The sequence below is a fragment of the Micropterus salmoides genome, unplaced genomic scaffold (assembly GCF_014851395.1).
Source record: "Micropterus salmoides isolate LMB-PRFRI ecotype aquatic unplaced genomic scaffold, ASM1485139v1 Ms_hic_scaffold_9, whole genome shotgun sequence".
Classification (NCBI taxonomy): domain Eukaryota; kingdom Metazoa; phylum Chordata; class Actinopteri; order Centrarchiformes; family Centrarchidae; genus Micropterus; species Micropterus salmoides.
Window position 1 is genome coordinate 2477914 of NW_024044681.1, and position 12116 is coordinate 2490029.

Below are 12116 nucleotides of genomic sequence, written 5' to 3' on the forward strand. Positions count from 1 at the left end.
AAAACACACAAAACAATCTTTAATAATACACTGCTCAAAAAAATAAAGGGAACACTTAAACAACACAATGTAACTCCAAGTCAGTCACACACCTGTGAAATCAAACTGTCCACTTAGGAAGCAACACTGATTGACAATCAGTTTCACATGTTGTGCAAATGGAAAAGACAACAGGTGGAAATTATAGGCAATTAGCAAGACACCCCCAATAAAGGAGTGGTTCTGCAGGTGGTGACCTCAGACCACTTCTCAGTTCCTGTGCTTCCTGGCTGATGTTTTGGCGGTGCTCTCACTCTAGTGGTAGCATGAGACGGAGTCTACAACCCACACAAGTGGCTCAGGTAGTGCAGCTCATCCAGGATGGCACATCAATGCGAGCTGTGGCAAGAAGGTTTGCTGTGTCTGTCAGCGTAGCGTCCAGAGCACGGAGGCGCCACCAGGAGACAGGCCAGTACATCAGGAGACGTGGAGGAGGCCGTAGGAGGGCGACAACCCAGCAGCAGGACCGCTACCTCCGCCTTTGTGCGAGGAGGAGCAGGAGGAGCACTGCCAGAGCCCTGCAAAATGACCTCCAGCAGGCCACAAATGTGCATGTGTCTGCTCAAACGGTCAGAAACAGACTCCATGAGGGTGGTACGAGGGCCCGACGTCCACAGGTGGGGGTTGTGCTTACAGCCCAACACCGTGCAGGACGTTTGCCAGAGAACACCAAGATTGGCAAATTCGCCACTGGCGCCCTGTGCTCTTCACAGATGAAAGCAGGTTCACACTGAGCACATGTGACAGACGTGACAGAGTCTGGAGACGCCGTGGAGAACGTTCTGCTGCCTGCAACATCCTCCACCATGACCGGTTTGGCGGTGGGTCAGTAATGGTGTGGGGTGGCATTTCTTTGGGGGGGCCGCACAGCCCTCCATGTGCTCGCCAGAGGTAGCTTGACCGCCATTAGGTACCGAGATGAGATCCTCAGACCCCTTGTGAGACCACATGCTGGCGTGGAGGCCACAAACACTACTGAGCCTCATTTTGACTTGTTTTAAGGCCTGTAGTTTGGTTTTCCACTTTGATTTTGAGTGTGACTCCAAATCCAGACCTCCATGGGTTCATAAATTTGATTTCCATTGATCATTTTGTGTGATTTTGTTGTCAGCACATTCAACTATGTGAAGAAAGGAGTATTTAATGAGATTATTTCATTCATTCTGATCTAGGATGTGTTATTTTAGTGTTCCCTTTATTTTTTTGAGGAGTGTATAAAAACACATTGTCTGTTTTATATCAAGTCTGTCTACTGCAGATTGCATACATTTTGTTTGTATGGTGTAACTAGTTTGAGGACTTATAGCAAGAAAGAGTTGTTTATTAAATATAGTTTATTATTCTCATAATAATAATAATAATAATAATATTAATTAGTCAATTATCTGACAATCTTACAATTGCGCTCTCGATAGATAGATCGATGGAATCCCTTTCTTTCATTTGAGGAACTGCGAACTCGGGGAGTCTTAGGAAACTTGAAGGTGAAATATTCCTAAGGAATGCAGATGCAACTTGATGAAACCTCTAAGAGCGCTGTGCTGTCTAATATCTCATTTACGTTATGTGGTTACTGTTTGGTTGTTTTAGATCTCTTGTTTTTTTGTTTGTTTTTTCCCCTTGAGGTGGGGGTTTGATTATTAATATGAGTCTTTGTATTTGCTAAAATCAAAGCTCAATAAGTACAAGTCAATAAAGAAACAATAATTTGATCAACCGTTATTATCTAAATAATAAAATATTATCACAATAAAACCAAAAAAACCCATCCGACACTCATCAATGTGGCGGAAAATTGATTTGTGACATTTATGGAACATTTGTTTTACTATAGAGGAAGATGATATCGCGATAATTAACGTTATTGTTTTAAAACGTTCAAGTGCCTTTTTGCTGAAACGTGCTGTACAGATAAACCTGCCTTGCATTACATAAGTACAACAGCGCTGGCATCAAAACATACTTAAAGGGGCATTATGCATTTTCCAGCAGCCACTAGCGGTGCAGTTCTAAGATTGCAACCAAGTGTGTCCTCATACTCGTGCTCGCTTGAAGTCATGAACGAGCAGAATCCGAAACACAACCACTTTCATACAGAAATAAACGCAGGATCACCGGCATGCAGGCTGTGGCTTTTCACTCAGACATGTTCAGCTTCTGTTACTTGGACGTTCCCGTCTCAGAGGCAGAACAACACCGGCGCCGTACCTTTCATTCACTGAATATTATAATGAGACTGTGTCACACTTTATAATAATAAGACCGCAGTAACTTTACTGTAACTAGTGTCAGTGGATGGCTCTTCCTTCCTTTGGGTTGTTGTCCCCGTTTTGTTGCAGTGTTTTATGTTATGTGGGTCACGTTAGAGCGACTGAGGTGGAGAAGCTGTGTACCTGAGTAACGTTATTGGTAAAACCCATAGACTGTATATAAAAACCACAATAAACATAAACTGAATGTTACGAAGCAAACAGCGGCAGGTCCGAGCCACTGTAGCGTTAGCTGGCTGCTCCTGGCTGCATCGCTATAGGCTAACGTTAGGAAACAAATCGCTCCATGTTTGCTTTTTACCGTTACAGCCTTTCTTGCAGGCTAAATCAACAGTGGTACACATGATAGTAACATGGTCACGTTTGTTGGTAAAGTAATGTGGAAAGCTAACGTTATATAACTTTGCACCAGATAACGTTAGCAACTGCTCGGTGTTAGCCTGCAAGCTAACGTGAAAACAGGCGTGTGCTTCATTTCTGAGTGAGTTTTGAGCCCATTGACAATAAGGCAATGAAAATTAGATTTATTTCATTGAAAAACTTACATATAGCCCCTTTAAAGTACCAAAAATTACAAGAATAATGTAAATTATGTCATTGGATTATAATTGTTGATGCATTAATGTGGAGCTTGTCCAGTTACTATGTAAATATTGGCTGGTGATTATATTTATAATTATAGCTGTGGTGCCGTTTACAGCGGATAACACCCACGTCAACCACAGGGATCAATAAAGTTTTTTTATCTAAAGCGAGAGCATTAAAGTTCCAGAGTTTATGACTTCTCCTCCGATAGGTGGAGCGTCTGTTTGAGGTTCATTCGTAATATTAGTTCCTGTCCGTCCCAACAGGATCACAGGAAGATTTGTGACCAAATGCAAAATGTAGTTTGAGATTTTAATGTTTTATTAAAAATGCATGATTCATCACTGACTTTAAATTATTTCCTGTTGAAGCAAAACCTTCTGCAAATAATGTGTTTGAAGGTAAATGTGGAAACAGTTCTTCCTCCATAAAGCTACTAAAAGTGCTCAATTGTCCTACATTACTAAAGATGCCACAGTAAAATATTACTCAAGTAAAAAAGTACCTGGTTTTAAAAGTACTCAAGTATCAAAAGTAAAAAGTACTACATATTCAGATCCATTATTGATCTTACAGAAAGCGACCTAACTTTTTAAATTCACTCAGGTTTGAAAGCAGCTTTGTACGTTACGATGAATGACAGGTGGATAATCAGCTGAACACCTGCGTTACTGCTCTGCTGATGTGGTAGTATCCCATCCATACACTGCTACCGTGATATAAATAACATCCACCGGGACATGATGTGGGCCTTATCGCTCATCATGCACAGGTGGCTGCAACAACCCTCACAAGCAGCCACAATAAATACAGTTTCCTGTCAACAGGGAGGCACATGACTAAGAAACCACCATGAAATCCTGCGAGAACACAAACGTCCCTGCACCAAACCAGAAACGCCAACTGAACCAGAGTCTGATCCAGTCAGCTGTGACCCACAAACCAGAACTACAATCTGTGTCTGTACTGTAAGTGGGGCGGGTACAGGTGCTCAGGCAGCCCACAGAGAAGTTCGGATCAGAGCTCAGGAGAACTTCCTGTCTGACTGTAATGTTTACAGAGTGAATATCTGCAGGAACAGACGCAGGTACAAACGGGTACAAAGGTCAACGTGGCCTAACAGGACCTCGGCGTCTGAATCCCACAAACAGATACTGGTATTCACACATGGACTGAGGCGCAAATAAATAAAGATCAAGTGTTATTAAACACATTTACAGTATTTTCCATCGCTGGCGAGCTCCTGTTAGCGTCCAGGAGAAAATGGACATTAAACTGAATTTATCACCACATTTGAACAGAGGAAAGTAATAAACTATAATAATAATAATAATAATAATAATAATAATAATAATAATAATAAATGTCTGGGTCTGATATAAGCTTGTTTCAAATAAAGTAGGGCTGTAAATGAAGTATGTGAAGTAAAGAATGTCGGATTTATAATTAAGGTTTATAACAAAGACAAGCATCAAATCCTCACATTGAAACATCTGGAAGCAGCTAATTTTAATTAAAGCTGCTTAAAATAATTACTAAAACATTGACTTGATAATAAAAATAGCTGCAGATTAATTTACTGCTGATCGACTAAATGATTGATTGCAGCTTTAAAAAAGGTTTCACAGGAAACTCTATTTGACTTTGGATGAATTATTTGTGATTGATTGAATTTCATCCCCGACGTCAGAGCAACACTCCTACACATCAGCTTATTCAATTCAATTTAGCTTTACTGGCATAAATGTAAAACAACAATACTGCCAGAACTACAAATAAATTACAAAAGAACAATTATTTCCTACATTTCATTAAATAAAGTAAGAAAACCAGTAAAAGTGTGTGTTTGTGTCAAAAAATATAATAAAAATAGTGCTGGACGATACGGTCAAAAATTGTTATCATGATAAAAAGTTTCACATCTTTTGATATCGATAATTATCACGATAAGTATCAAATACATTTTTCTTTCAAGTTTAAAGGCTGATTTTTGCTTGCTTAATTGTGGTTTAAACTTTTCTTTATGGTCAACACTTGATGCCAAACAGTGGATCACATCACAAATCTGAGATAGAACATTCAAAATATTTGATAAAATCTTTGTCAACAAATATCTTTAAGTAAAATTGAGTAAAACCTTTTTCAGCCCTTTTTCCTCAACAGAATAAGGATCTTAATAACAAAAATTAAGTCCTAATTCATGTATGATTCAAGTGAATAAAAAAATTTATTGAATATTTGTTATATTGTTATTGAAAAAAAATTATATTGCAATAATTATTATTATTGTCCAGCTCTAAATAAAAATTTATAAAATATAAAAATTTGTGTGTTTGTTGTGAATTTAATTCATATGGTTCATCAGATAAATAAAAAAATAAATTAAAAAACTGTAAATGTGTGTGTTAAAAAATAATATATAAAAATTTTAATTAAAATAAAACAGTAAACATGTGTAATTAATCGACCAAAAAAAAAAAAAAAAAAAAAAAAAAAAAAAAAACTATGCTCAGACACACAAGGTCGAAACGTCAAGTTCCTCCGAGATAGAAACTCTAGCGTCATATTTGAACTTTACACAAAAAGAAATCAGTCAGATAAAACTACAATCAGTTCGTCTAACACACAAGACTTCATGAGAAAACCTTCAGGCTTTAGTTCCTCCAGTTTCTGTTGTTTTATCTGTCAGTTTTTATCCTCGGCAGGAAAATAAAAACTCTTTTAGAGATTAGCAGAGAAAACGCTGAGCTGCAGCGTGAAAACAAGCGGCCTGACCTCTTGAATAAAAACACAGTCAGGATTAACAAACGTCCACTCAGCCTTGTTAAAATGACACTAAACCCAGTGAAGCTCTGACATGTAATCAAACGCTGATACTGGATCTCTGCTAATTACCTGAAAACAATCTGCCTTTTTTTGTGCTCCCTGTTGCTTTTTGCACCAAATTGAATCACATTTCAGAGAGAAAACCAGAGCATTAATACAAATACATGTCAGATATCTATCTATAAATAATCATAATAAGCTGAATAAACTGCATGCCTCTGAACAACCAACCAATCACAGCGTGTCTAACGATCATTACTGGATATTAGAATATAAACATGTGTCTCGTTCAGGCTCTAATTTGGAGTAAAAGTAACAGAATATGATCAGGATCAATAAGCTGATCAGTATTTTTGATGTTCCTGCTTTAAAAAGAATCAACGACCTGCTGAAGGACTGAATGTTTGCAGTGTTTTCAGGAACGCCACTTTTTCTTTAACTGAATGGAGAAGGTCAAACTTTATCGATCCTTCACAGTAAAATGTCAAAAGCTGGCGTCTCGACACTTCGCTGCCCGTCGGTAGCGATCGAAGCTGATCAGAGGTCAGTGGCACGTTTTCTCGTCCATGCTCTGGTGTCAGAGCAGCACACACACCCAAACTTTATTGAGACAGATCAATGAATAGTGATCCCCCCCCCCCTTTGAGCTGTGAAACTCGACTCCCGTCCAGATCAGCTCCAGTTTCCTGTTTCAGGCCCATAATCCTGCACGCCCTCCTCCAGCCGCACCAGCAGCACCTGGCAGGTAAGGTTATATCACGCCGTCCTCATGGTAACCAACACCACAAACAGGACGGGCTCCCAGGAGCCGCCCAGTGACATCACCAGGCCACAGAGACTGTATGTCGTACTATTTTTACTACCTTTGTCTACCTTTTATGGACAAATCAATAGAAAACTTTTTTTTAAAACACAACAGATTAAATCAGTAATACTAATTAGTTTCAGGACTTTTTACTTATATAATAAATACCAGAGTAAGTTTTTCTGTTTGTTTATGAATGCCTTTAAACTACGTTATGGTGGAGTAGTAGTACGTTATGGTGGAGTAGTAGTACGTTATGGTGGAGTAGTAGTAGTAGTATGTTATGGTGGAGTAGTAGTAGTAGTATGTTATGGTGGAGTAGTAGTAGTAGTACGTTATGGTGGAGTAGTAGTACGTTATGGTGGAGTAGTAGTACGTTATGGTGGAGTAGTAGTACGTTATGGTGGAGTAGTAGTACGTTATGGTGGAGTGGAGTAGTAGTACGTTATGGTGGAGTGGAGTAGTAGTTATGGTGGAGTGGAGTAGTAGTACGTTATGGTGGAGTGGAGTAGTAGTACGTTATGGTGGAGTAGTAGTACGTTATGGTGGAGTAGTAGTACGTTATGGTGGAGTAGTAGTACGTTATGGTGGTGTAGTAGTAGTATGTTATGGTGTAGTAGTAGTATGTTATGGTGTAGTAGTAGTATGTTATGGTGTAGTAGTAGTATGTTATGTTGTAGTAGTAGTATGTTATGGTGTAGTAGTATGTTATGTTGTAGTAGTAGTATGTTATGTTGTAGTAGGAGTATGTTATGTTATGTTGTAGTAGTAGTAGTATGTTATGTTGTAGTAGTATGTTATGTTGTAGTAGTATGTTATGTTGGTGGAGTAGGAGTATGTTATGTTGGTGGAGTAGGAGTATGTTATGTTGTAGTAGTATGTTATGTTGTAGGATTATGTTATGTTGTAGGAGTATGTTATGTTGTAGGAGTATGTTATGTTGTAGGAGTATGTTATGTTGTAGTAGTATGTTATGTTGTAGTAGTATGTTATGTTGTAGTAGTATGTTATGTTGTAGTAGTATGTTATGTTGGTGGAGTAGTATGTTATGTTGGTGGAGTAGTAGTATGTTATGTTGTAGTAGTATGTTATGTTGTAGTAGTATGTTATGTTGTAGTAGTATGTTATGTTGTAGTAGTATGTTATGTTGTAGTAGTATGTTATGTTGTAGGAGTATGTTATGTTGTAGGAGTATGTTATGTTGTAGGAGTATGTTATGTTGTAGGAGTATGTTATGTTGGTGGAGTATGTTATGTTGGTGGAGTATGTTATGTTGGTGGAGTATGTTATGTTGGTGGAGTAGGAGTATGTTATGTTGTAGTAGTATGTTATGTTGTAGGAGTATGTTATGTTGTAGGAGTATGTTATGTTGTAGGAGTATGTTATGTTGTAGTAGTATGTTATGTTGTAGTAGTATGTTATGTTGGTGGAGTAGTAGTATGTTATGTTGTAGTAGTAGTATGTTATGTTGGTGGAGTAGTAGTATGTTATGTTGGTGGAGTAGTAGTATGTTATGTTGTAGTAGTATGTTATGTTGTAGTAGTATGTTATGTTGGTGGAGTAGTAGTATGTTGGTGGAGTAGTAGTATGTTATGTTGGTGGAGTAGTAGTATGTTATGTTGTAGTAGTATGTTATGTTGTAGTAGTATGTTATGTTGTAGTAGTATGTTATGTTGTAGTAGTATGTTATGTTGTAGTAGTATGTTATGTTGTAGTAGTATGTTATGTTGTAGTAGTATGTTATGTTGTAGTAGTATGTTATGTTGTAGTAGTATGTTATGTTGGTGGAGTATGTTATGTTGTAGTAGTATGTTATGTTGTAGTAGTATGTTATGTTGTAGTAGTATGTTATGTTGTAGTAGTATGTTATGTTGGTGGAGTAGTAGTATGTTATGTTGGTGGAGTATGTTATGTTGTAGGAGTATGTTATGTTGTAGGAGTATGTTATGTTGGTGGAGTAGTAGTATGTTATGTTGTAGTAGTATGTTATGTTGTAGTAGTATGTTATGTTGGTGGAGTAGTAGTATGTTATGTTGTAGTAGTATGTTATGTTGTAGTAGTATGTTATGTTGTAGTAGTATGTTATGTTGTAGTAGTATGTTATGTTGTAGTAGTATGTTATGTTGTAGTAGTATGTTATGTTGGTGGAGTAGTATGTTATGTTGGTGGAGTAGTAGTATGTTATGTTGTAGTAGTATGTTATGTTGTAGTAGTATGTTATGTTGTAGTAGTATGTTATGTTGTAGTAGTATGTTATGTTGTAGGAGTAGTAGTATGTTATGTTGTAGGAGTATGTTATGTTGTAGGAGTATGTTATGTTGTAGGAGTATGTTATGTTGGTGGAGTAGGAGTATGTTATGTTGTAGTAGTATGTTATGTTGTAGTAGTATGTTATGTTGTAGTAGTATGTTATGTTGTAGGAGTATGTTATGTTGTAGTAGTATGTTATGTTGTAGTAGTATGTTATGTTGTAGTAGTAGTATGTTGTGGTGTAGTAGTGTTAGTATTAGTATTACTAGCAGTAGAAGTGAATCCACCAGTTTAGGTAAGTAGAGCTGCAACTAACGGTTATTTCACTACCGATTAATCCGTCACTTATTTTCTGCGTTAATCGATCAGTCGTTTGATCTATAAAAAGTCAGAATATGTTAGATGGCGTCCTTAAACGTCTTGTTTTGTCCCAAAGATATTCAATCTTTACTGTCACAGAGGAAACCAGGAAATATTCACATTTAAGAAGCTGGAATCAGAGAATTTAGACGTTTTTTTCTTTTAAACTATGACTCAAGACGATAATAAAAATAGTTGGTGATTAATCTAACAGGTGTTACTGGGACTCTGCTCAAAAGGTAAACATCTGATATGCAAGAGTTCCCACCAGCTGCAGAGGACCCTGAACTACACATGAGAGCAGCTTTAAACAGCTTGCTGTCAAATCTGTATATCAACACATTAGCTTTAGTGTTTGAGTTCATGCTGATTTTCTTTTAAACATGCTTGAACATGATAACTGTCATTTTCTTCAGTCATTTAATTATTATTAAATGACGTGTTTGATGGCGCTGGGATCAGTGTGAGCCGAGAGAAACCCTGACATAAGAAGTTATTTAAAGCTTTTGTTTATTAGAACAATCTGTCTTTTCACTCATCTCGTTTGCAATTTATTGTTTTGTTTATTCAGATTTGTTTGTTTTCTGTCTTGCACATTCATGCATACATTTGTTTAATTATTTGTAGTAACGTGTGCATAAAGAGTTACTCGTTGGTTTGTTAGTTTTTCCCAGCAGAAAGCGTAAATGGTGCATGTAGAGAGTCTGTATATTAGGTTTATTCTCATGATTACAGATCTGTGTTTGGGGGAGAAAGGATCTGTAGTCGTGGTTAAAGCCTAGCGGTGTAAAGTTTATTCAAGTTAACATTTTTCTGGCTACTCTCTAAATAAAGAAAGAAATAACTGATCTTTGACATGAAGTCGAGTTTTTTCCCTCCACATATTTTTAGTTCAGTTCAGAATCTGAAACCTTCCTCCATCAGTGGTTACTAAGAGCAGCAGAGACCTTCGGGCCGGCAAACATCCAGAAATAGTCGTTTCCCATGAAGACCAGAGTCCCAACAGATCCAGGACCAGCTGTGGACTTTAATCCTTCACTATCTGACAGGAAGCTCCTAAAACGGGACAAAGCTACAGAAAACATTTCAGGTTGCACAACATTCGGCTCAAAGGTCCTTCAAGTGTTCACTTGAAGAGCCTGACGACCTTTGACCTCCAGAAAAAAACAGCTAACAGCAGTCAGGCAGTAACGTGTGAGGCGACTTAAACTCTGCTTCCTTACTTTGCAAAACAAAATGCTCCGGTTGCTCTTGCAGCAGAACCTTTGGGACTACCAGAGCACTGCTGACGCATCACGTAGTAAATACACGTGTAAAATAACCCAACAGGTCGCTCGACCCCTTGACACGATACCCGATCCAGCTATTCGAGTCAGTATCGGGCAGTGCAGCTCATCAGAAACGCAAATTAACTCATTTATCCACATTCACACACCGACGGCAGCAATTCAGGGTTCATTATGTTGGCCAAGGACACGTCGACATGCAGACTGGGAGAGCGGGGGATTTTAAATCATTTGTGTGGCGGCATTTTGGGCCCCCGCTGTATAAAAACTCAGCTAAAAATCAACCGCACCAGGAAACACTGAAAGGCCAGATTTTATACTGTTTTTAATTTATGTTTACTTTGTTGAGGGGAGTTCAGTTAGAAGGTCACACACACACAGCGCCGATTGGAAGTTATCAGATATGATGTTTGATTTGTGATAATTCACACCCAGAAAGTAGAACGTCATTACAAGATGACAAGTTGAAACATTTTTAAATGCACCTGCGTCATTTTCCATTTTGTGACCTTCAGGAGAACAAAAGATTTTTTTTCCAGTCACATATTTCTCAAATATAGTGTTGAAATATCTTCTCATCCTCGTGAACCCAAGTGTATCGTCACACAACTATTTATATTTATATAAATAAAACAACTGACCTATGAATTTCAGTGCCTAGCAATGCAGTGAAAATGTCTCGGACTCATGACCTCCTGAAATTATTTCCAAGCTTTGTCACAAAGTCCTGCTTGGTCAAAGTTTTTAAATATATAATGACATATTTTTAAAGAACAGGCAATATCTGTGACTTGAATGCAAATGTCTAAAATTTATAAGCTGTTTACACAAACTGAGGCTGGTTGTGTATAATGTAAATATGGTTCTCTCACCTGAGACACCTGCACAGGTGACCTGAGGGAGAGCCAATGAGCTGCTGCAGCCACTTTACACCTGTCTCTCAGGAGGACACTGTCTATCCGGCTTTAGACTTGACACTATATCAATGTGGGTCCGCTTTTAGGGGAATAAAAGATTGAATTAAAACATTATACGAGGCTACATGTTTGTTTTTCCCAGGTGAGCTCGAGCCCGTCAGGTCAGAAATGGCAGCTGAAGTCAAAGATAACAGGAACCGTTTGTTAGGAGATAAAAAGGACACCGCGGAGACCTTCCGGTAACCCCGGCTGGAACAATACGGAGCCGTGATATCTCTGCCAACCCCGGCAACCGGACTCCACTCAGGCCAAGCCAAACAAAAGGGACCGACACACCGGGCAGCCCCGGACACACGGGCGGGGACAGACCGCCTGTTGCCCGGGCTGCTTCACACACGCGCATACCTGTGCGACAGCGTTAGCTCGGCTGGTTCCCTTCTGTCTTTCATTCAGCGGTTTTTCTGTCAGTGACAAAGTCTGGGTCACTATGCGAAACGAGGACCTGCCCTTGGCATTCATTTGTCTCACAAAACACACTAGAGCGCCAAATCCCATTCAAAATTCTGGCGATTTAAGGTGAACTCGTGTTTCAGTAAGTATACACGTTGGCCTGGACGTTCACAGGGTTGTAAGGAGCTGTTTTGAATACCATTAGTAATTTCGGCATATATGAGCCACCATTAGGAACTACATTTTCAATAAATTGCTTAGTAAAACCTTCGTTTTGGTTCACAGTACTCGCTATCGCCTACCACTACGCAACGCTCAATTCTTTGCA

The 12116-nt window shown here is 38.6% G+C and overlaps 1 protein-coding gene across 6 annotated transcripts in view; it reads right to left on the reverse strand.

Moving 5' to 3' along the window:
- eps8a (epidermal growth factor receptor pathway substrate 8a) overlaps positions 1–12116 on the reverse strand; it is a 65678-nt gene that overhangs the window by 52828 nt on the left and 734 nt on the right. The gene's annotated exons all lie outside the window — the stretch shown is intronic.